Raw genomic sequence first — 23,516 nt, forward strand, 5'->3', positions numbered from 1 at the left:
GTGCCGGAAGGAGGGACACCGAAATTCGGAGTGCCCCGAGTGGAATAGTGACAGAGCGCGAAGGTCTAACGACGCTTGATTAAGGTACTATTCGATTCGGTACCTATTTTATTTTGATATATGTGTGATGTTGGGTAATAAGTGGGTTTACCATGTGATGTAATGACTAGCTAGTTCGAGTTAGCTCATTGAGGTTTGATTAGTCAAGTCGGGTTAATCAATTGTTAGGGTTTGACCGAGTCGGGTTGACTGTAACGACCCTGGATTTTCCAACGTTTATTTATTAATAATAATTATTATTAATACGTGTGATTAAACGAATGTATGTTATTACATTTACATGTTGCCATGATTGCCCGAACTTGACTTTAATTGCCCGAAACGTCTTTGTGACACCCGGAACTTTCACGAATAATATTTTTAGATATTATTTACATTCATGATTAGTTTTATTAATCATATTAATTAACTAAGACTATTAGTTAGTTACTTGGGCTTTAATTGGTTTAACTTGTGCATTATTGGAACTTGGGCCTTTATTAGTGTTATTGGACTTTATAAGCCCACCCTACATTATTAGTGGACTTAGCCCACTCTTTCACTTGTAAGTATTACTTGAAACATTAACTAGTTCGTTGAAACAATTGGAATCTAGTTACCTTATAATCCCCATGTTACCCATTCTATTAACCAACTTTTAACCTCTTTGCATGCTAGTACCCAACAAACCTTACCCCTCTCCCTCCCCTTGCAGCTGGCAGACGGCCCTAGGCCATTTAGATGGCTTTTGGTTTATTTTTTTTACTACTTCATTCACTCATTCTCTCACAATTTCAAACACTCTCATTCTCGCAACTTCTTTTCTCTCATTCTCTCTCACTTTTCTCTCTTCTTGTAAGTGTTTAAACAACTTGTTCTTCCTCTTTTTACTTAATGAAAACCGAATTATATTTACCTCTAATCATCATCATCATTTGTTGTTTGATACTTGTTGTTCATTGTTGTTAGTTACTTGTCTTTGTTAGTTAGTTACTTACATGTTATTATGAATCAAACTCACTAGTTTGTTCATTACTTTATCTTGTATTAACAAGAACATTCAAGAACTAAACTCTCTAGTTTAGGTTCTACATATACTTTTTTAAAAGATTGCAAGTTCATGTGTTGATTAAACTCATACTTGAAGTTCATGAAGTAAACTTTAAAGTTTACTTTCTAAAGATCAAACTTTGGTTTGAATCTTTAAAGTATGAACAACCATGAACAAATTACATGTTTACTTAGTTTACTTCTTCTTGCACTTTACTTTCATGTAATTAGTTTAAATGGTCAAGTACTACAAGTTAGTCTTGATCTCATTAATCTTGAACTAAAAGTTAACCTTGAAAGTTCAAGAACACACAAATGAGTTTTCTTTAAATATAACTTTGTATACTTATGCTTGATCTAGAATTTTGAGTCTTGGATCTTCAAGATCTAACTAAGAACTATGTTCTACACCTTAAGATCTTGATTAGTTAGTTTATTTTCAAGTTTAGAGTTCAATATTTCTATTATAGTTCATGTAAGTGTCAAACCTAAGACTTTGATGTAACTTTGGTTCATCAAACTACATGCAACTCTTAAGTGAGTTGTGCTTCATGTCTTAGACTTGCACTAGGGTTATGATGGTCAAGACTTGGTTAAGATGATGTAGATACATCAATGAGTTGTACACTTGAAGCTATATGCATCAAGGATGAGAACCATGATGAACATCAAGCACCAAGACCACCGGAACTCACTTAAACTTACTGTTTCTGTCCAAACCCTACTGACCTGCTGTTTCTGTAACAGACCAGTAGACCTGGGCTACTGAGACCATGATTTTTAGATAGAACTTTTCGATTATATAACTTTTCATATAGGACTCGTCTTAATCCGAGTTACGGTTTAGGATTTATGGCCTTCCGATCGTCACTATGTCCTTTAACGTTGTGCAGAAATTTCTGACCTACTCGCACTTAGACCGTCGCCACGGTCAAACGAAGACGAGTTTGCTTCTGTAAATTTTACCACACTTAAGGGACTCATAGACGGAGCCATGGCCACTGGTCTCACCTTATTTCAGTAAGGGTAGAGGCCGTGGTGACTGACTGAAGTCAGCCTTTGTTATAAACTACTTTCATAAACGAAACTTACTTTACGCCTTTTGTTTGATGATGACCTTTATGACCTTAAATACATACTTTTAAACCTATTAAGATGATTTACTAACTTAGTACTATTTGCCTTAGGTTGAGGACCTTCGGACCGATTACTTGCACACCTTTTCCGAACCGACTTTACGACTACATTATCATTGTGAGTTATAGCATTCCCTTTTTACTTTAAACTTATTTTGGGAACTGAGAATACATGCGGATTTTATGTTTTACATACTAGGCACGAGTACTTAAATTTTATATGTGTGGGTTATATAACGGCAGAAACATTCCCTTTAGCTCGGTTACGTTTAGTCATTGGTTTTTGAACCGGTGAACGCGAATCTTAGATATGGATCCATAGGGTTTGACATCCCCACTCGGGCTAGTAGCACTAGCATTTAACGAGTGTTTAATACTTCGTAGACATACGCACTTGCCAAGTGTACTTTCAGGGGGTATAAACATTAAGTTAGTTACCAAGTGCCCACGGTTAACATATACTTTATCATACTGTTTTGAAACGCTCTTTGTAGCACTGAAATCTCGTGGCCTACCTTACTTACTGTTATACTTAAACTATAGCTCACCAACCTTTGTGTTGACGTTTTTAAGCATGTTTTTCTCAGGTGCTTGAGGTTAGCTTCCGCTGTGTACTAGTCGTGCTGTAGACACCCGCTGCTTAGAGTTGTTATCGCATGAACTACTTTATTTTGCATTCAAACATTAGTACTTTTGAACTATGACTTGTAACGACCGTTGTGGTCACATACACTTATTATTTGCTTCTACTTAGTGAAGCATGCTTTTGGTTTGTAAAACATTCGATGTTGGTTTAGACATCACTTTATTAATGAATGCAAGCTCTTTTTGAAAACGCATATAGTACTTAACCTTGTAATGATCCTGTTGTTGATGATTCATACACGATGGTTTTATACGGGGCATCACATTTGGTATCAGAGCGTTGGTTGTAGGGAATTAGGTTGCATTAGTGAGTCTAAGACCGACCCGAGTAGGATTCACTAATAGGACTAATCTACAACTTGCTAGTTTACGTGTTTCCACTAAACTTACTGCATGCTGCTGCTTACTGTTACTGCTATATGCCGTATGCTACTACATGATTTCACTACTATTACTTGCTTTCGATTGCATGCTACCTTCGTACGATTTGCTGTTATTGCCATGCTACTTATTGTTATACATGATTTAAACTGTTGGCCTAATACGTGCTTGCTTTATGACTTACTGACATGGAACATTTATTTTCCTTGTTCAGATGTCGGATGTACCACCTGCTAGCATTTTGGGCAGTCTAGACTCTTCAGCTACTCCACCTACCACCGTTGCCGATCTACCGGTCCCGCTACCCATTAGTGATCCCGGCGCTTCTACTTCCAGAGCCAGTAGTAGTACACCTGCCCCAGTGGCTGCTTCCGATGGACACGTAGGCCCTACAGAGATTCCAGCTCCGTCTGCTCCCGGACCCTCGGGGTCACAGCCCCGCATCGGTGGGATTGAGATTCCCGCGGAGTTCGGGGAAGGGCCATTTCGTAACCATATGCGCACACCTTGCCGACGCACTCCCGACGGACGTTTAGTGTCGATTTCGCCAGGCAGACACAGAGAGATGTTGGCCGCCTTCGGACTACCAGTTCAGCCACCCGTGTCACCACCACATGATTCTGATGATCCTTCATCTGATGACTCCTCTACAGATGACTCCAGTGACTCCGATGAAGAGAACCTTGATGACGTACCTATACAGGCACCCTCCACCCCGCCGAAGAAGCGGTACCGTCCTGATGGCACCATCATTCCAGGGGTGAATGGAGGTCGTGCTTTCTCTGATGCTTTTGGTCGGCGTCGGAGGGTTACTGCCCGTAAGCGGCTTGTGCCGTACCCTGCCGACCCACTCATACGTAAGTCATCTCATTACGTGCTGACTATTTCTGGAGCCAGGACATCTGCACCCCGTTTCGTGCGGTCTGCACCATCCGCTCCACCGGCCCCGCCTGCACCACCAGCACCACCTGCCCCACCATCTCCCACTGTCTAGGAATTGATAAGGGAGGTGGGAACCCTCCGAGCTCGGGTTACTGAGCTCGAGGAGCAGTTGGCTCAGGTTTTAGACATCCTACACCCACCTTCACCATAGGACCTTTTGTATTAGATTTCATGATGTAATCTAGTTGTAGTTTCATATTTCACTTATGTATTGTACGAATCTATCATGATGTATGAAACTTATTATTAATGAATGGAAACTTTGTGATGTTACTTTTTGCACAATTGTTCTATTTACATTACTGTATGGTGTTTTGCGGTACTTGTATCAACTTGCGTTACTTAATTAACATGTGTTGTGCTGTTTACATGTTGGTTGTTATATACTATATTATTATATATTGAATGCTGGATTTTGACTTGAGTCAAAATGTTTGTATAGAATACCATGGCTAACGGTCGATCCACACCTACTGCTGCTCAAATTGAAGAGATGATCCAAGAACGTGTAGCCGCAGCCCTAGCAGAAAGAAACCTCCAAGCTCCACCGCCACCACCACCAGTTATCCCACCCGTTCGAAATGGGTGTACTTACAAGGAATTCCAGAGCTGCAAACCACATAACTTCAGTGGAACCGAGGGACCGGTTGGTCTCACCAGATGGTTCGAGAAACTTGAATCAGTATTCCGAGTTAGCAATTGTTCGAAGGACAACAAGACCAAGTTTGCATCTTGCACGTTATCTGACGGCGCACTAACGTGGTGGAACACGTTAGCTCAAGCGAAAGGCATTGATGAGGCATATGCTACGCCATGGGAGGAATTCAAAGCAGCTATGATTGATGAGTATTGTCCGAGAACCGAAATCCAGAAGATGGAAATGGAATTCATGTAGTTAAAGGCCTTTGGGAACGACCTTGATAGTTACAACAGGAGATTTTTGGAGTTAGCGCTGATGTGTCCGACAATGGTCACCCCAGAATTCAAGCGAATGGAGAGATACTTCTGGGGACTCCCTAAGTCTATCAAAGGAAACATCACATCGTCCAAACCACCGAATGTTCCCGAAGCAATGCGCATGGCGCATACCCTCATGAATTAGATTCTTATTGATGAGCCGGAGAAGGCTAAGTTTGAGGCTGGTAGTAGCGAGAAGCGAAAGTGGGATAATAACAACAACAACAACAACCACCACAACAACAGGGGAGAACCTATGACCAGACCCCCGCCAAGAGGCACAACAATGGTGGAAACCCCAACAACAACACCAACTCCAACCCGAACTACAAGGGAACCTTACCACAATGCAAGAGGTATTACAAACACCACACTGGGTATTGCAATGTTGTCTGTGAGAAGTGTCAACGGGCTGGGCATATCGGGAAAGACTGCAAGGTCACCACTTTGAATGGGAAGCCGAACACCAGTGGACCGAAGAAGTGCTACGAATGCGGACAGACGGGCCATTTCAGAAATGCGTGCCCAAACAAGCGAAAAGATGGCGGGCCACCCCGTGGTAGAGCTTTTAATGTTAATGCAAGGGATGCACGCGATAACCCCGACTTGGTAACAGGTATATTCATAATCAACAATCTTTTAGCTTCTGTCTTGTTTGATACTGGTGCGGATAGAAGTTATGTATGTAGACATTTTTGCGATAAGATTAATTGGTCATTAGTCCCGTTAAAAGAGAGTATGCTTGTCGAGGTCGCCAATGGAAAACTTGAGAAAGTTGACCATATTAGTCGTGGAGCTATTATCAACATAGCTGGTGCAGATTTCGAAATTGATTTAATACCTATCAAACTGGGAAGCTTTGACGTGATCATTGGTATGGATTGGTTGAGCAAGATAAAGGCCAATATTATCTGTGGAGATAAAGCACTTCGCATACCACAAGGAGATGGCGAACCACTGGTTATCTATGGAGAGAGATGTACCTCGAAGTTGAACCTCATTAGTTGCGTGAAGGCGCAAAAGATTATGAAGAAGGGACGTTTTGCTGTCCTAGCACATGTGAAAGCGGTAGAAACTGAGGTGAAGAGCGTGAACGACGTTCGAATTTTGAACGAATTTCCCGATGTCTTCCTAGAGGAATTGCCTGGATTGCCGCCGCAGAGAGCAGTAGAGTTTCAGATTGATTTAGTGCCAGGAGCTGCACCTGTAGCTCGCGCACCTTATAGACTCGCACCTTCTGAGATGTAAGAATTACAGAGTCAACTACAAGAACTACTTGATCGAGGATTTATCCAACCAAGTTTCTCGCCTTGGGGCGCACCTGTGTTATTTGTGAAGAAGAAGGATGGATCCTTCCGTATGTGTATCGACTACCGTGAACTCAACAAATTGACAATCAAGAATCGGTATCCTCTTCCACGAATTAACGACCTTTTTGATCAACTACAAGGATTGAGTGTCTACTCAAAGATCGATTTGCGATCCGGTTATCACCAGTTGAGGGTGAAGGAAAGTGACGTGATGAAAACTGCATTCAGGACCCGTTATGGTCATTATGAGTTTCTCGTGATGCCATTCGGTTTAACAAATGCACCTACCGTGTTCATGGATCTCATGAATCGTGTCTGCAAGCCGTACTTGGATAAGTTTGTTATCGTCTTCATAAATGATATCCTCATCTACCCTAAGAGCGAAGAAGAACATGAGCAACACCTCTGACTAGTGCTCGAGCTCTTGAGACAAGAGCAACTTTACGCCAAATTCTCCAAGTGTGAATTTTGGTTGAAGGAAGTACAATTTCTGGGTCATGTTGTGAGCGACCAGGGTATCAAAGTTGACCCCGCCAAGATTGAAGCCATCAGCAAGTGGGAGACCCCCACTACTCCGACGCATATTCGCCAATTCCTAGGTCTCGCCGGTTACTACCGAAGGTTCATTGAAGGATTTTCTCTGATTGCGCGTCCCTTGACCATGCTGACTCACAAGGGGAAGAAGTTCATTTGGGAACCCGCACACGAATCAGCATTTCAAACTTTGAAGAAAAAGTTAACCTCCGCACCTATTCTATCACTTCCTGAGGGCAGTGATGACTTTGTTGTTTATTGTGATGCATCGAAGAGTGGTTTTGGTTGTGTACTATGCAACGATCAAAAGTTATTGCCTATGCCTCCCGCCAACTGAAGATTCACGAGCGAAACTACACTACTCACGATCTTGAACTTGAAGCCGTTGTCTTTGCACTTAAATTGTGGAGACACTATTTGTATGGAACTAAGAGCACTATCTTCACCGATCACAAGAGTCTCCAACACATCTTCGATCAGAAGCAACTGAATATGAGACAGCGTCGATGGATCGAGACGCTCAACGACTATGATTGTGAACTTCGTTATCATCCTGGCAAGGCCAATGTTGTAGCTGACGCTTTGAGCTGAAAGGAGAGGACGGCACCTCTTCGTGTTAGGGCTCTGAACATCACCATCCATTCGAACCTCAACAGTCAGATCAGAGTAGCCCAAGATGAGGCTCTCAAGGAGGAGAACATATCTCACGAACATTTGAACATACTTGTCTCTCGATTCGAGGTTAGGGAGTCTGGACTCCGATGTTATGCCGGAAGAATTTGGGTACCTTGTTATGGAGATCTACGGAACCTTATACTTGATGAAGCCCACAAATCGAGATATTCGATTCATCCTGGAGCGGGCAAGATGTACCACGACCTTAAAGAACAGTATTGGTGGCCGAATCTTAAGAAGGACGTTGCGACTTATGTTGGTAAGTGTTTGACTTGCTCGAAGGTTAAAGCCGAGCATCAGAGACCTTCTGGGTTGCTTCAACAACCGGAAATCCCACAATGGAAGTGGGAAAGGATAACGATGGATTTCATCACCAAGCTACCAAAGACAGTGGGCGGATACGATACTATTTGGGTTATTGTTGACCGCCTTACCAAATCTGCACACTTCCTAGCGAAGAAGGAAACTGATACAATGGAGAGACTTGCTCAACTTTACATCAAGGAGGTTGTATCTCGTCATGGTGTACCTTTATCGATCATCTCCGATCGCGATCCCCGTTTTGCCTCTAGATTTTGGGGTTCTTTGCAAGAAGCCATGGGAACTCGTCTTGACATGAGTACTGCTTATCATCCTCAGACTGACGGGCAAAGTGAACGAATGATTCAGACGTTGGAAGACATGTTGCGTGCATGTGTCATTGATTTTAGAAAGGCCTGGGAAAGGCATTTGCCACTAGCCGAATTCTCGTACAACAACATTTATCACTCTAGCATTAATGCTGCACCTTTTGAAGCATTGTATGGCCGTAAGTGCCGATCTCCTATTTGTTGGGCCGAAGTAGGCGAAAAGCAAATCACCGGACCCGAGGTAGTCCATGAAACCACGGAGAAGATTGCTCAGATTCAAGCTAGACTTAAGACTGCCCGTGATCGCCAAAAGAGTTATGCTGATCTTAAACGTAAAGACTTTGAATTCAACATTGGTGATCGTGTAATGTTGAAGGTTGCACCTTGGAAAGGTGTGATCCGTTTTGGAAAACGTGGAAAGTTAAACCCACGATACATTGGTCCTTTTGAAATTTTGGAACGTGTTGGACCCGTTGCCTACCGTTTGGATCTACCAGCACAATTGAGCTCAGTTCATCCTACCTTCCACGTGTCGAACTTGAAGAAGTGTCTTGCTGCACCTGAACTTATCATACCATTGGAAGAACTTACAATTGACGACAAACTCCACTTTGTGGAAGAACCTGTTAAAATTATGGATCGTGAGATCAAAACTTTGAAACACAACAAGATTCCGATTGTACGTGTACGATGGAATGCCAAACGAGGACCTGAGTTTATTTGGGAGCGAGAGGATCAAATGATGCGGAAGTATCCTCACCTTTTCCCGACTCCTCCATCTACCTCAGCTTAAATTTCGGGACGAAATTTTCTTTAACAGGTGGGTAATGTAACGACTCTGGATTTTCCAACATTTATTTATTAATAATTATTATTATTAATACGTGTGATTAAACGAATGTATGTTATTACATTTACATGTTGCCATGATTGCCCGAACTTGACTTTAATTGCCCGAAACGTCTTTGTGACACCCGGAACTTTCACGAATAATATTTTTAGATATTATTTGTATTCATGATTAGTTTTATTAATCATTTTAATTAACTAAGACTATTAGTTAGTTACTTGGGCTTTAATTGGTTTAACTTGTGCATTATTGGAACTTGGGCCTTTATTAGTGTTATTGGACTTTATAAGCCCACCCTACATTATTAGTGGACTTAGTTAGCCCACTCTTTCACTTGTAAGTATTACTTGAAACATTAACTAGTTCGTTGAAACAATTGGAATCTAGTTACCTTATAATCCCCATGTTACCCATTCTATTAACCAACTTTTAACCTCTTTGCATGCTAGTACCCAACAAACCTTACCCCTCTCCCTCCCCTTGCAGCTGGCCGACGGCCCTAGGCCATTTAGATGGCTTTTGATTTCTTTTTTTTACTACTTCATTCACTCATTCTCTCACAATTTCAAACACTCTCATTCTTGCAACTTCTTTTCTCTCATTCTCTCTCACTTTTCTCTCTTCTTGTAAGTGTTTAAACAACTTGTTCTTCCTCTTTTTACTTAATGAAAACCGAATTATATTCACCTCTAATCATCATCATCATTTGTTGTTTGATACTTGTTGTTCATTGTTGTTAGTTACTTGTCTTTGTTAGTTAGTTACTTACATGTTATTATGAATCAAACTCACTAGTTTGTTCATCACTTTATCTTGTATTAACAAGAACATTCAAGAACTAAACTCTCTAGTTTAGGTTCTACATATACTTTCTTAAAAGATTGCAAGTTCATGTGTTGATTAAACTCATACTTGAAGTTCATGAAGTAAACTTTAAAGTTTACTTTCTAAAGATCAAACTTTGGTTTGAATCTTTAAAGTATGAACAACCATGAACAAATTATATGTTTACTTAGTTTACTTCTTCTTGCACATTACTTTCATGTAATTAGTTTAAATGGTCAAGTACTACAAGTTAGTCTTGATCTCATTAATCTTGAACTAAAAGTTAACCTTGAAAGTTCAAGAACACACAAATGAGTTTTCTTTAAATATAACTTTGTATACTTATGCTTGATCTAGACTTTTGAGTCTTGGATCTTCAAGATGTAACTAAGAACTATGTTCTACACCTTAAGATCTTGATTAGTTAGTTTATTTTCAAGTTTAGAGTTCAATATTTCTATTATAGTTCATGTAAGTGTCAAACCTAAGACTTTGATGTAACTTTGGTTCATCAAACTACATGCAACTCTTAAGTGAGTTGTGCTTCATGTCTTAGACTTGCACTAGGGTTATGATGGTCAAGACTTGGTTAAGATGATGTAGATACATCAATGAGTTGTACACTTGAAGCTATACGCATCAAGGATGAGAACCATGATGAACATCAAGCACCAAGACCACCGGAACTCACTTAAACTTACTGTTTCTATCCAAATCCTACTGACCTACTGTTTATGTAACAGACCAGTAGACCTGGGCTACTTAGACCATTATTTTTAGATAGAAATTTTAGAGTAGATAAATTTTCATATAGGACTCTTCTTAATCCGAGTTACGGTTTAGGATTTATGGCCCTCCGATCGTCACTATGTCCTTTAACGTTGTGCAGAAATTTCTGACCTACTCGCACTTAGACCGTCGCCACGGTCAAAGGAAGACGAGTTTGCTTCTGTAAACTTTACCACACTTAAGGGACTCATAGACGGAGCCATGGTCACTGGTGTCACCTTATTTCAGTAAGGGTAGAGGCCGTGGTGACTGACTGAAGTCAGCCTTTGTTGTAAACTACTTTCATAAACGAAACTTACTTTACGCCTTTTGTTTGATGATGACCTTTATGACCTTAAATACATACTTTTAAACCTATTAAGATGATTTACTGAATTAGTACTATTTGCCTTAGGTTGAGGACCTTCGGACCGATTACTTGCACACCTTTTCCGAACCGACTTTAAACTACATTATCATTGTGAGTTATAGCATTCCCTTTTTACTTTAAACTTATTTTGGGAACTAAGAATACATGCAGATTTTATGTTTTACATACTAGGCACGAGTACTTAAAATTTATATGTGTGGGTTATATAACGGCAGAAACATTCCCTTTAGCTCGGTAACGTTTAGTCATTGGTTTTTGAACCGGTGAACGCGAATCTTAGATATGGATCCATAGGGTTTGACATCCCCACTCGGGCTAGTAGCGCTAGCATTTAACGAGTGTTTAATACTTCGTAGACATACGCACTTGCCAAATGTACTTTCAGGGGGTATAAACGTTAAGTTAGTTACCAAATGCCCACAGTTAACATATACTTTATCATACTGTTTTGAAATGCTCTTTGTAGCACTGAAATCTCGTGGCCTACCTTACTTACTGTTATACTTAAACTATAGCTCACCAACCTTTGTGTTGACGTTTTTAAGCATGTTTTTCTCAGGTGCTTGAGGTTAGCTTCCGCTGTGTACTAGTCGTGCTGTAGACACCCGCTGCTTAGAGTTGTTATCGCAAGAACTACTTTATTTTGCATTCAAACATTAGTACTTTTGAACTATGACTTGTAACGACCGTTGTGGTCACATACACTTATTATTTACTTCTACTTAGTGAAGCATGCTTTTGGTTTGTAAAACATTCGATGTTGGTTTAGACATCACTTTATTAATGAATGCAAGCTCTTTTTGAAAACGCATATAGTACTTAACCTTGTAATGATCCTGTTGTTGATGATTCGTACACGATGGTTTTGTACGGGGCATCACATTTGGTATCAGAGCGTTGGTTGTAGGGAATTAGGTTGCATTAGTGAGTCTAAGACCGACCCGAGTAGGATTCACTAATAGGACTAATCTACAACTTGCTAGTTTACGTGTTTCCGCTAAACTTACTGCATGCTGCTGCTTACTGTTACTGCTATATGCCGTATGCTACTACATGATTTCACTACTATTACTTGCTTTCGATTGCATGCTACCTTCGTACGATTTGCTGTTATTGCCATGCTACTTATTGTTATACATGATTTAAACTGTTGGTCTAATACGTGCTTGCTTTATGACTTACTGACATGGAAAATTTATTTTCCTTGTTCAGATGTCGGATGTACCACCTGCTAGTATTTTGGGCAGTCTAGAATCTTCAGCTACTCCACCTACCACCGTTGCCGATCCACCGGTCCCGCTACCCATTAGTGATCCCGGCGCTTCTACTTCCGGAGCCAGTAGTAGTACACCTGCCCCAGTGGCTACTTCCGATGGACACGTAGGCCCTACGGAGATTCCAGCTCCGTCTGCTCCCGGACCCTCGGGGTCACAGCCCCGCATCGGTGGGATTGAGATTCCCGCGGAGTTCGGGGAAGGTCCATTTCGTAACCATATGCGCACGCCTTGCCGACGCACTCCCGACGGACGTTTAGTGCCGATTCCGCCAGGCAGACACAGAGAGATGTTGGCCGCCTTCGGACTACCAGTTCAGCCACCCGTGTCACCACCACATGATTCTGATGATCCTTCATCCGATGACTCCTCTACAGATGACTAAAGTGACTCCGACGAAGAGAACCTTGATGACGTACCTATACAGGCACCCTCCACCCCGCCGAAGAAGCGGTACCGTCCTGATGGCACCATCATTCCAGGGGTGAATGGAGGTCGTGCTTTCACTGACGCTTTTGGTCGGCGTCGGAGGGTTACTGCCCGTAAGCGGCTTGTGCCGTACCCTGCCGACCCACTCATACGTAAGGCACCTCGTTACGTGCTGACTATTTCTGGAGCCGGGACATCTGCACCCCGTTTCGTGCGGTCTGCACCATCCGCTCCACCGGCCTCGCCTGCACCACCAGCACCGCCTGCCCCACCATCTCCCACTGTCGAGGAATTGACAAGGGAGGTGGGAACCCTCCTAGCTCGGGTTACTGAGCTCGAGGAGCAGTTGGCTCAGGTTTTAGACATCCTACACCCACCTTCACCGTAGGACCTTTTGTATTAGATTTCATGATGTAATCTAGTTGTAGTTTCATATTTCACTTATGTATTGTACGAATCTATCATGATGTATGAAACTTATTATTAATGAATGGAAACTTTGTGATGTTACTTTTTGCACAAGTGTTCTATTTACGTTACTGTATGGTGTTTTGCGGTACTTGTATCAACTTGCGTTACTTAATTAACATGTGTTGTGCTGTTTACATGTTGGTTGTTATATACTATATTATTATATATTGAATGCTGAATTTTGACTTGAGTCAAAATGTTTGTATAGAATACCATGGCTAACGGTCGATCCACACCTACTGCTGCTCAAATTGAAGAGATGATCCAAGAACGTGTAGCCGCAGCCCTAGCAGAAAGAAACCTCCAAGCTCCACCGCCACCACCACCAGTTATCCCACCCGTTCGAAATGAGTGTACTTACAAGGAATTCCAGAGCTGCAAACCACATAACTTCAGTGGAACCGAGGGACCGGTTGGTCTCACCAGATGGTTCGAGAAACTTGAATCAGTATTCCGAGTTAGCAATTGTTCGAAGGACAACAAGACCAAGTTTGCGTCTTGCACGCTATATAACGGCGCACTAACGTGGTGGAACACGTTAGCTCAAGCGAAAGGCATTGATGAGGCGTATGCTACGCCATGGGAGGAATTCAAAGCAGCTATGATTGATGAGTATTGTCCGAGAACCGAAATCCAGAAGATGGAAATGGAATTCATGCAGTTAATGGCTATATATATATATATATATATATATATATATATATATATATATATATATATATATATATATATATATATATATATGTTTTTCTTAAATAGTTTTAACTAGTCCAGACCGGCTCGCGCGTTGCGGCGGGGACTTTCGGCCTGCGTATTCATATTTAACGTAGCGTTGTGTATTTATAGAGGGGAACACGGCCCATGTGTTAAGCGCCGTTTTAGATGTCGTTGTGTTAAATGTTTTTTAAAAAGTATCTGTTTCGAACGTAGTTAGTTTTGTTTTGTTCAATAAATTTTTTCGAGTGTAACGGTGCTGTCGGAAAAATTTAACTCGCGGCGAACAGAAAGAAATTTATTGGAGATAGCTCGAGGTGTTTAACGTTTTTTGAGAAGTGTCCTTTTCGCGTATAGTTAGTCTCGTTGGTTCGTGAGATTTTTTCGAGTTGAACGGTGGTCTCGGAAAAATTTAACTCGCACCGAGCGAGAAGATAGGGCCCGTTATAAATTCGGGTGAAATTAATTTATTTTATTTTAATAAAATTATATATTTACACTTTTTACCCTTGAAAAAGTGTAAACTTAGGGGGTCGTCGTGTAAATATAACCGAAGTTGAGGGACCGTTTGTAATGTGAACGCAAACTCAAAACGACAACCCGGTATAACTGAAACTACATAAACAACCACCACTTTTAGTATATAAGTATTAAAATTAAATTAAATTAATATTTATATTAATATTAATATTAATTAATATTAATATTAATACTAATATTAATAAAAAGGTCATACATATATCGTCGATATGCAGATTCTAATTATAAACTCTCAGAATATTAAGCAAAATCATTTCGATATGAGGATTATTCATTTGAGTCCATAAATTAAGTTAAGATTCAAGGGACCAATGAGAGCGTGACATGTGTCGCGAAAATCACATGTGATTAAAAAAAAAATTCAAAAATTTTTTTTTGAAATTTTTTTTTATTTTTTTTCGAAATTTAAAAAAAAAATTTTAAATTTTTTTTTTTTTTTTACAATCACATGTGATTTACCTGCACAATCACATGTGATTGAATTTTACAATCACATGTGATTGGATTTGCCATGCATAATCAAATGTGATTAGGTTTACAATCACATGTGATTGACATGCATAATCACATATGATTTAAAAAAAAAAAATTCGAAAATTTTTTTTCGGAAAACAATTCGAAATTTTTTTTTTTTCGAAAAAAAAAATTTAAAAAAAAAAACTTTGAATTTTTTTTTAAATCACATGTGATTTTCGCGCCACATGTCGCGTTCTCATTGGTCCCTTTGTTTTCAAGCAAATTTATTGATGCAAGTGATTACAACTCCATATTGTATTTATAAACTTTCAAAATATAAAACGAAATCTTTTTTTGTAACAACGCACGAATTATCCTATACCTCATTTGTCTTAAACCCAAAAGAATACATGACATATTTCTTTTTTAAAGAGATAATAAACACATGTACACCCTACTACAAACGTAAACTATTAACTTGCTAGTAGTTATGGAACGCAATCAACTTGTGCACAATGTCTATTTATGTACTCAACACATAGTGATCAATGGTGGAACTTGAATCCGGATACAGATGGAGCGCGTGTAAAAATTTATTAAATTTTTCATTATGAGCGGGGTAAACACTAAAAAAATCTTATTTTTTAATATTTTTTTTAGTGTAACTTTTTTTTTTCTCTCGTTAAATTCAGGTATAACGGATACCCTTTTATGTTACACACCATGATTTTGCTATTTTTATGATAACTTGTTAAAATAAACAAATATAATGCACCCATCCTGCGTGGATGAGGTTACCACTTTTTGTGCTTGATCACATGCCACGTCAATTTCACATGAGATCTAAAAAAATATACGTTCGATACACACGATAGAGATCGGGTAAAAGTAAGTTAAATTTGATTTCCATTTGATTTCAACAATAATTATTTAATTGAACACATCTTTTTCGTTAAATTTTGGCTCATTTAATATCACAAGCCGAACTTGATTGAGCTAATTCGTGGCACCAATCTGTAAATCTTACATAAATCATTTACTGTAACATCTAACAAATTAATCAGTTTTTTTTCATTTAGTTCGAGTTCTAGTTATATTTGTTACCGTTCAGAGTATGAATTATTCGAAAACCGAATAAAGTAGTTGTTAGTGCATAATGTAAGTCCCTTTATAGCAGCTGCGTTTGTAACGTTTATTTCATTAATTTAATATTAAACATTACCCCGTATTATAAATGGACAATGGAGTTTTAGATATTTGTCTTTACGTTACTTGAATGATTGTGTTTACTACGTGTTTATGTGGTCGTTAGGTGTTTAGGTAACGAGATCGTTAAAGGTAGACCCAAAGTTAAAATGACTGTATATTCGCACGAAAAGTCAGAAACTTTCGCACGAATGAACACTCTATCGCACGATAGAATATTATAGTTGAAGTGTCATTGCACGAAAGTGTAAGACCTTTGTACGAAAGTCAGAGTCTTTCGCATGAAGAAGAGCTGACAATATATTAATAAGGATGTCGGGTTTCATTCACAGGTTACACATCTTCCACAAACTCTAGTCGTATTCTCTCTGAGTGTTATCGATTCCAATCAATCCCAATAAGAATAAAATCTCAAGGTATCTATTCTTAGGTGATTATGTTTTATTATTCGATCCCGAGATTTAATGTTTATTCGACTAAAGTCGTTTTGGTGAACTATACGCATTAGATTGAGTATAGCGTTTGTATTAAAATCGATTTAGCATCTACAACAGTTAGTTAACACTAAGCTTGCTGATCTTCAAAAGAATACCTACATATATTTAAATATGGCTATTAAAGGCAAACAAAACCAAAAAAAGTCACTCAAAGTCAGTTTTTCCTTATTCTATGTAAGAATAATTGGGGCTATTGAGGGTTTTTGAGACTTATGTGAGTGATGTGATAATAGTTGGTGGGCGTTGTGCCTTTCTGAAGAGCTTTCTGAGTGATGCGGCATGGTAGTGGTACCTCCATTGTGACCTAGTGGTACACCAACACTTTCGGTGTTGATGGAGATGAGAGGTCTCAAGTTCGATCCTCATTCCTTGAAACATTTCAGGGTACTTACTCGATTTATGGGGTGACCGCGTGGAGGTTTTACCAACCCGTATTTCAAGATTTCTGCCCACTTCTTCTGTCCCTCGGGAAGGTCCTTATATTACGGTTCGGGTTTCCGCTCGAAAGCGCGTGTGTGCGTGAAAAATGATCGGATGAGTGGGTTATTCCCCGTCAATGATTTCAAATACTTGTCTTTCAAAATAAAAGTACGTAGCAGTGGAGAGGAGTTATATACTATACTCGGTTACACAAACACAAAGCCCTTTTGTGTTTTGTCCCACGCTAAAAACCTAATAAGAATAAAAACGTCCCATGACAGTCGTTTTGCAGCGTTTTTATTACAAAACCCGACTCCCCGTAACAAATAGTCTAAATGATACTCTCATCGTCTCAAATTAATCGTCATAAAAAAACACAGTTTCAAAAATCTCATGATTACACTTCTTTTTCTTTACTTTACGGTTTTAACTCCTATATCTTATCTATCCTTTTGTCTTATATGCAAAAGTAAAGAGCATAAATGAAGTTTACCTTATTATTATTATCTATTTATGGAGGCAAAACAAAATAAATTAAAAAACAAAACAATTTGGTTAACAGTGTTAAGTTAAAGCATTAATGCATTATATATACGTATTAAGTGCCAATACCTTCTTCAAGAAATCTGCCATGCTGACTTAGCTGCTGACGTGCAAAGCACGCTAGAAAAAAAGTTGCACTACTACTTTCAAAAAGAATCGACACAAGATTTAAATCGAGTGCAACGCCCCCTGCGAAAAACATAAGGTTGTCATAGATAACAACAATCGATTTGTACCTATTACCTTTATTCATCAATCTAATCAAGTGTTCCTTGAATGATGTTTTATTGTGATTGCTGTTGAGACTTTTAGTGAAATCAATGAAAGAACCCGCGTCATCAACATCCGATATGTTGTCAGGAAGTGGAAGAAATGTGAAGTCAGAAGGGTGGTTAAATGGGTTGGGTGGGTTTTGTATTGAATGAGCAATTGCTATTGAGAATCCTTTTGCATGAAGGGCTGTTGCTAGTTGAAGAATTGGAGTCATGTGGCCTTGTAATGGGCATGCTGCTAGCACCACCAATGGCCACCGTTGCCCGCCGTGTTCTTCCATATATATATGTATAGTTAGCTTTGGGTTAAACATACTTGTAAAAAGTACATTAAGGTGTTATATAAAGTCTTGATTTCCATATTTTTTAGTTGGTGCAGACTTTTGTGTGGTATTGACAAATGGCTGGGACACATACCCCCTGGCTAGCTAAAGGCCAAAACAAGGGTCAAACTGGGTACCATGATGTTCAAATATAATCTAGATGAAATGTATAAATAATGTGTAGGTGAAAGGTGCAAGTAACATGTGAATCTAGAGGTGTGTATGTTTGATTGCCATTAAATATATAGGAATTGGTACTAAGAAGATTAGGACAAATTAACTAAAAAGTCATCTTTCCAAACATTTTTATAAGATTTCACTGTAAAAAAAAAGGATTGTTGAAATGCACTCGCAATCGCAAATTTGCAATTTGCAAGGACTTGCAAGCAGGAATTTGCGAATAGTTGTCGAATGGTGATGTTGACACGCAAGTCACTAGCCTCTCATTTGCGAATTGTGTGTCATCTGGATAAGGTTTAAGATAAGATTTTGAATATAATTTTTTGACATTTTATAGATTTTTTTGGATAGTGTTTCAGGCCTATAAATAAAATGACGAGATTTCTCTTATTCAATCCTTACCAGAGAGGAATCAAATGGTTGATGTTTTATATGAACAGCTAACACCCACTTTCATTGTTGTGAGTACAACCGGTTTGAAGAACTTTCTATCAAATGTCTTATATAGTACAATCTTTCTGTTTATCCAGCTCGTGTTCGTGAATTCTATTGGACTTTCGAATATAATCGTCATCCAAAGGCAATCAAATTCGTGCTTGATGGTCTTCAAACCAACTTTACTCTCGACAATAAAATGTTCGAGTTTTTGTGGGTCGTAACTGAATTCACACAAAAAAATATTTGGGTTTGGTGGGTTTTAATCCACACAATTTTGGTGGTGGTACGTGCGAGATTAAGTTCACACATACTTTTTTGCAGGTTCGTGTGGACTCCATACATGGGGTCATAAGTTTTTTTCGGTCATGAAAACAATAGGGCGTCCGAACAAATCTGAGTCCGAATGTGTGCATGTGCGAATATGTTTGCGCTCAGGTACGGGGTCGTAATCTCACTTACACGGTAACGTTTCTAGGAAAGAAGTCAGAAAGAGTCCACACAACTTGTGTAGGGACGAATGGTGTATTTTAGTAATCTTTAAAAAAGTGTATACAAAGTTTATGGATCAGTTGCTTAGTGTGGGTTATTCCAACCTGGGCTCACCTGTCATGGGCTATAAGGTTTTTTGACTAGTTTTTAGTTGGGTTTTCCAATACTTATATTGTTATAGGGCCATATTATTATGGTATGCTTTAAATATGGATGCTAATGATAAAATATTTACTATAGATTTTGATAAATTTATTAAAATTGTGCATTTTTTGTACAAAGTTAATAATGTTATAATTTTGTAGGCTTATAACTTTCTTTAGTAGTCTGGTTCTTGACTGTAGACTACTAATAAGTATATAGAGGGAATATGAGAGAAGTAGGTGTTTTATATATGTTTTTAGTGTACACCTTATGTGCTCATAACACACATATATATACTAAAAAAAACTACTATACAATGTTTATAATAATAATAAAATTAGCATCCATGACTTTTATAACACTCCCCCTTGGATGACAATTTTATTATAGAATAACTAGTACTGCCTCGTTAAAAACTTTGCTAAAGAAAACCCATTGGGATAAAACTTTAGCTAAGGGAAAAAGAGTGCAGCATAGAGTTGACTCCCCCTCAAGTAGGCTACTCCTGAATTGTTACATTTTCTGGACATGTCTCATGCCAATATTATGAACGTGTGTTCTGAAAATAGCAGTTGGAAGTGCTTTGGTGAAAAGGTCGGCAGAGTTTTTGCTGGACTGAACATATCTCATTTCAATCACGTTGTCCTTAATGAGATTTTGAGTGTATGAGAAGAATCTAGAATGTATGTGTTTTGTTCGGTCACTTTTGATATACCCTTCTTTCATCTGTGCTATGCAAGCTGCATTATCTTCATATATAGTTGTTGGACTTTTATCGCGTTCTAGTCCACAAGAATCAGTAATGAGTTGTGTCATTGATCTCAACCAAAAACATTCCCGAGTAGCTTCATGTAATGCAATCACTTCGGCATGATTTGATGATGTTGCAACAAGTGTTTATTTTTGAGAACGCCATGATATTGCGGTACCTCCATTTAGGAATACATATCCATTTTGAGATTTAGCTTTATGTGGATCAGATAAATAACCTGCATCTGCATAACCAACCAAATCTTGTTTTGATTCGTTAGAATAAAATAATCCTAAATCAGTAGTTCCTCGAAGGTATCGAAATATGTGTTTGATCCCATTCCAGTGTCTTTTGGTAGGAGCTGAGCTGAACCTTGCCAACAAATTAACTGCAAAAGAAATGTCAGGTCTTGTACAATTTGTAAGATACATAAGAGCTCCAATTGCACTAAGATATGGTACTTCTGGTCCCAGGATATCTTCATGATCTTCACAGGGACGAAATGGATCAGTGTCAACATTAAGTGATCTAACAACCATAGGAGTACTTAACGGTTTTGCCTTGTCCATATTGAAACGTTTTAAAATCTTTTCAGTATATGTTGTTTGATGTATAAGTAAACCATTAGGCATATGCTCAATTTGTAAACCAAGGCAATACTTGGTTTTTCCGAGATCTTTCATTTCAAATTCTTTCTTTAGAAGTTGAATGGCTTCATGGATCTCTTTATTTGTTCCTATGATGTTAAGATCATCAACATAAACAGCTATGATCACATATCCGGATGTTGTTTTCTTAATGAAAACACATGGGCAAATAAGATTATTGGTATACCCTTTGCTTATCAAGTAATCACTTAATCGTTTATACCACATGCGACCCGATTGTTTCAACCCATATAAAGACCTTTGTAACTTGATTGAGTACATTTCTTTGGGTTTTGCATTGGTTGCTTCTGATACCTTAAATCCTTCAGGTATCTTCATATATATATATATCACTATCAAGTGATCCATAAAGATAAGCAGTCACAACATCCATGAGATGCATTTCTAAATTTTTAGAAACTGCGAGGCTGATTAAGTATCTAAAAGTAATTGCATCCATAACAGGAGAATAAGTTTTCTCATAATCAATTCCTGATCTTTGAGAAAAACCTTGAGCTACAAGTCTAGCTTTATACCTTGTAACTTCATTTTTCTCATTTCTTTTTCGTACAAAAACCCATCTATATCCCACAGGTTTCACATCTTTAGGTGTGAGAATGATAGATTCAAAAACTTTTCTTTTATTTAGCGATTCAAATTCAGCTCGTATTGCTCCTTTCCAATGATCCCAATCATGTCTATTTTGACATTCCATGACAGATTTTGGTTCTGGATCATCATCATCATTCATGATGTCATATGCAACATTATATGAAAATATCTCATCAAGATTTTTCATTTCATTTCGGTTCCATAATATTTTTGAATGTGCATAATTGATTGAAAATTCCGTATTGACATCATCAATCTCCTCTGCAGAAGGAGTATTGATTTGTAATTCTTCTTGAACACTTTCTTTTACCTCATTATCAGCTGATTTTCTTTTTCGAGGATTTTTATCTTTGGAACCAATTGGTCTCCCACGTTTCTGGCGTGGCAATGACTCAAGAATGACATTATTGCCAGTTTTTGGAATTTCAATTCGAGCTGGAGCATTTGCTGCTGGTATATATGATTTAGTCACTCTTTTTGTATCTGTAAATGCATCAGGCAATTTATTCGCAAGTTCTTGCATATGCATTATTTTTTGAACTTCGGTCTCGCATTCTTTTGTGCGAGGATCAAGATACATTAATTGAGGTTCACACCATGAAACATCATTTTCTTTATTTTTTATTTCTCCTCCTAATCTAGGGAATAATGTTTCATTAAAGTGACAATCAGCAAAACGTGCTGTAAAAACATCACCCGTCATGGGTTCAATATATCTTATTATTGAAGATGTTTCATATCCAACATATATTCCCATCCTTCTTTGAGGACCCATTTTAGTGCGTTGTGGTGGTGCGATAGGGACATAAACCGCACAACCAAATGTTCTAAGGTGGGAAATATTTGGCTGATGGCCAAAAGCAAGTTGCAAGGGAGAATATGTATGACTTGCGCTTGGTCTAATGCGAATCAATGATGCATCATGCAAAATTGCATGGCCCCATACAGATACTGGGAGTTTTGTTCGCATTATCAATGGTCTAGCTATTAGCTGCAATCGTTTAATTAATGATTCAGCTAAACCATTTTGTGTATGCACATGGGCAACGGGATGTTCAACAATAATCGCAATAGACATGCAAAAGTTATTAAATGCTTGAGACGTAAACTCACCGGCATTATCTAGTCTCACCCTTTTAATAGTATAATCAGGGAAATGTGCTCTCAATTTAATAATTTGAGTAAGAAATTTTGCAAATGCCATATTTCGACTTGATAATAGACAAACATGAGGCCATCTACTAGATGCGTCTATTAGAACCATAAAATATCTAAATGGTCCACATGGTGGATGAATTGGTCCACATATATCACCTTGAATTCTTTCAAGAAACATTGGTGATTCTTTTTCAACCTTAAGAGGTGATGGTCTTATTATCAACTTTCCAAGTGAGCATGATGTACATGGGATAAGTGCATCATGAGGGATCCTTTGATCCGCCAATGGATGTCCATGTGTATTTTGTATTATTCTTTTCATCATTGTTGATCCTGGGTGGCCTAATCTCTCATGCCACAAACTGATCATTACATGATCACGTGATTTTTCTTTAACTACCACATTTACTTTAGGTACATTTATATGTGTATAATGTAAACCAGAATGAAGTCTTGGTAGTTTTTCAATTACACGATTCTTATCAGTGATACTTAAATATTTTTCATTTTCTGTTGTCACGGACTGATAATCATATCCATTTTGGTATATGTCAGAGAAACTTAACAAATTTCTCTTTGAAATGGGAGAAAATAAGGCATTATTTATCAGAAAATTCGTACCATTTGGTAACATGAATTTTGCCTTTCCCATTCCTTTTATTAAGTCCACAGGACCTGATATAGTATGTATAGTTCCTTCCGTTGCTTTCAAGTCTGTGAAATATTTTTTAGATTTGAGTATGGTGTGAGTGGCACCACTGTCTGCAATACAAATATCTCCACCATTTGACTGATTTTTTACTCCAGCAGTATACATCAT

At 38.5% G+C, this 23,516-nt stretch overlaps 1 pseudogene; it reads right to left on the bottom strand.

Moving 5' to 3' along the window:
* Positions 1-18,458, bottom strand: part of LOC139870519 (UDP-glycosyltransferase 76H1-like) — a 56,299-nt pseudogene extending 37,841 nt beyond the window's left edge.
* Positions 18,459-23,516: the final 5,058 nt, after the last annotated feature.

Source organism: Rutidosis leptorrhynchoides, chromosome 10 (genome assembly GCF_046630445.1).
Source record: "Rutidosis leptorrhynchoides isolate AG116_Rl617_1_P2 chromosome 10, CSIRO_AGI_Rlap_v1, whole genome shotgun sequence".
Lineage (NCBI taxonomy): Eukaryota > Viridiplantae > Streptophyta > Magnoliopsida > Asterales > Asteraceae > Rutidosis > Rutidosis leptorrhynchoides.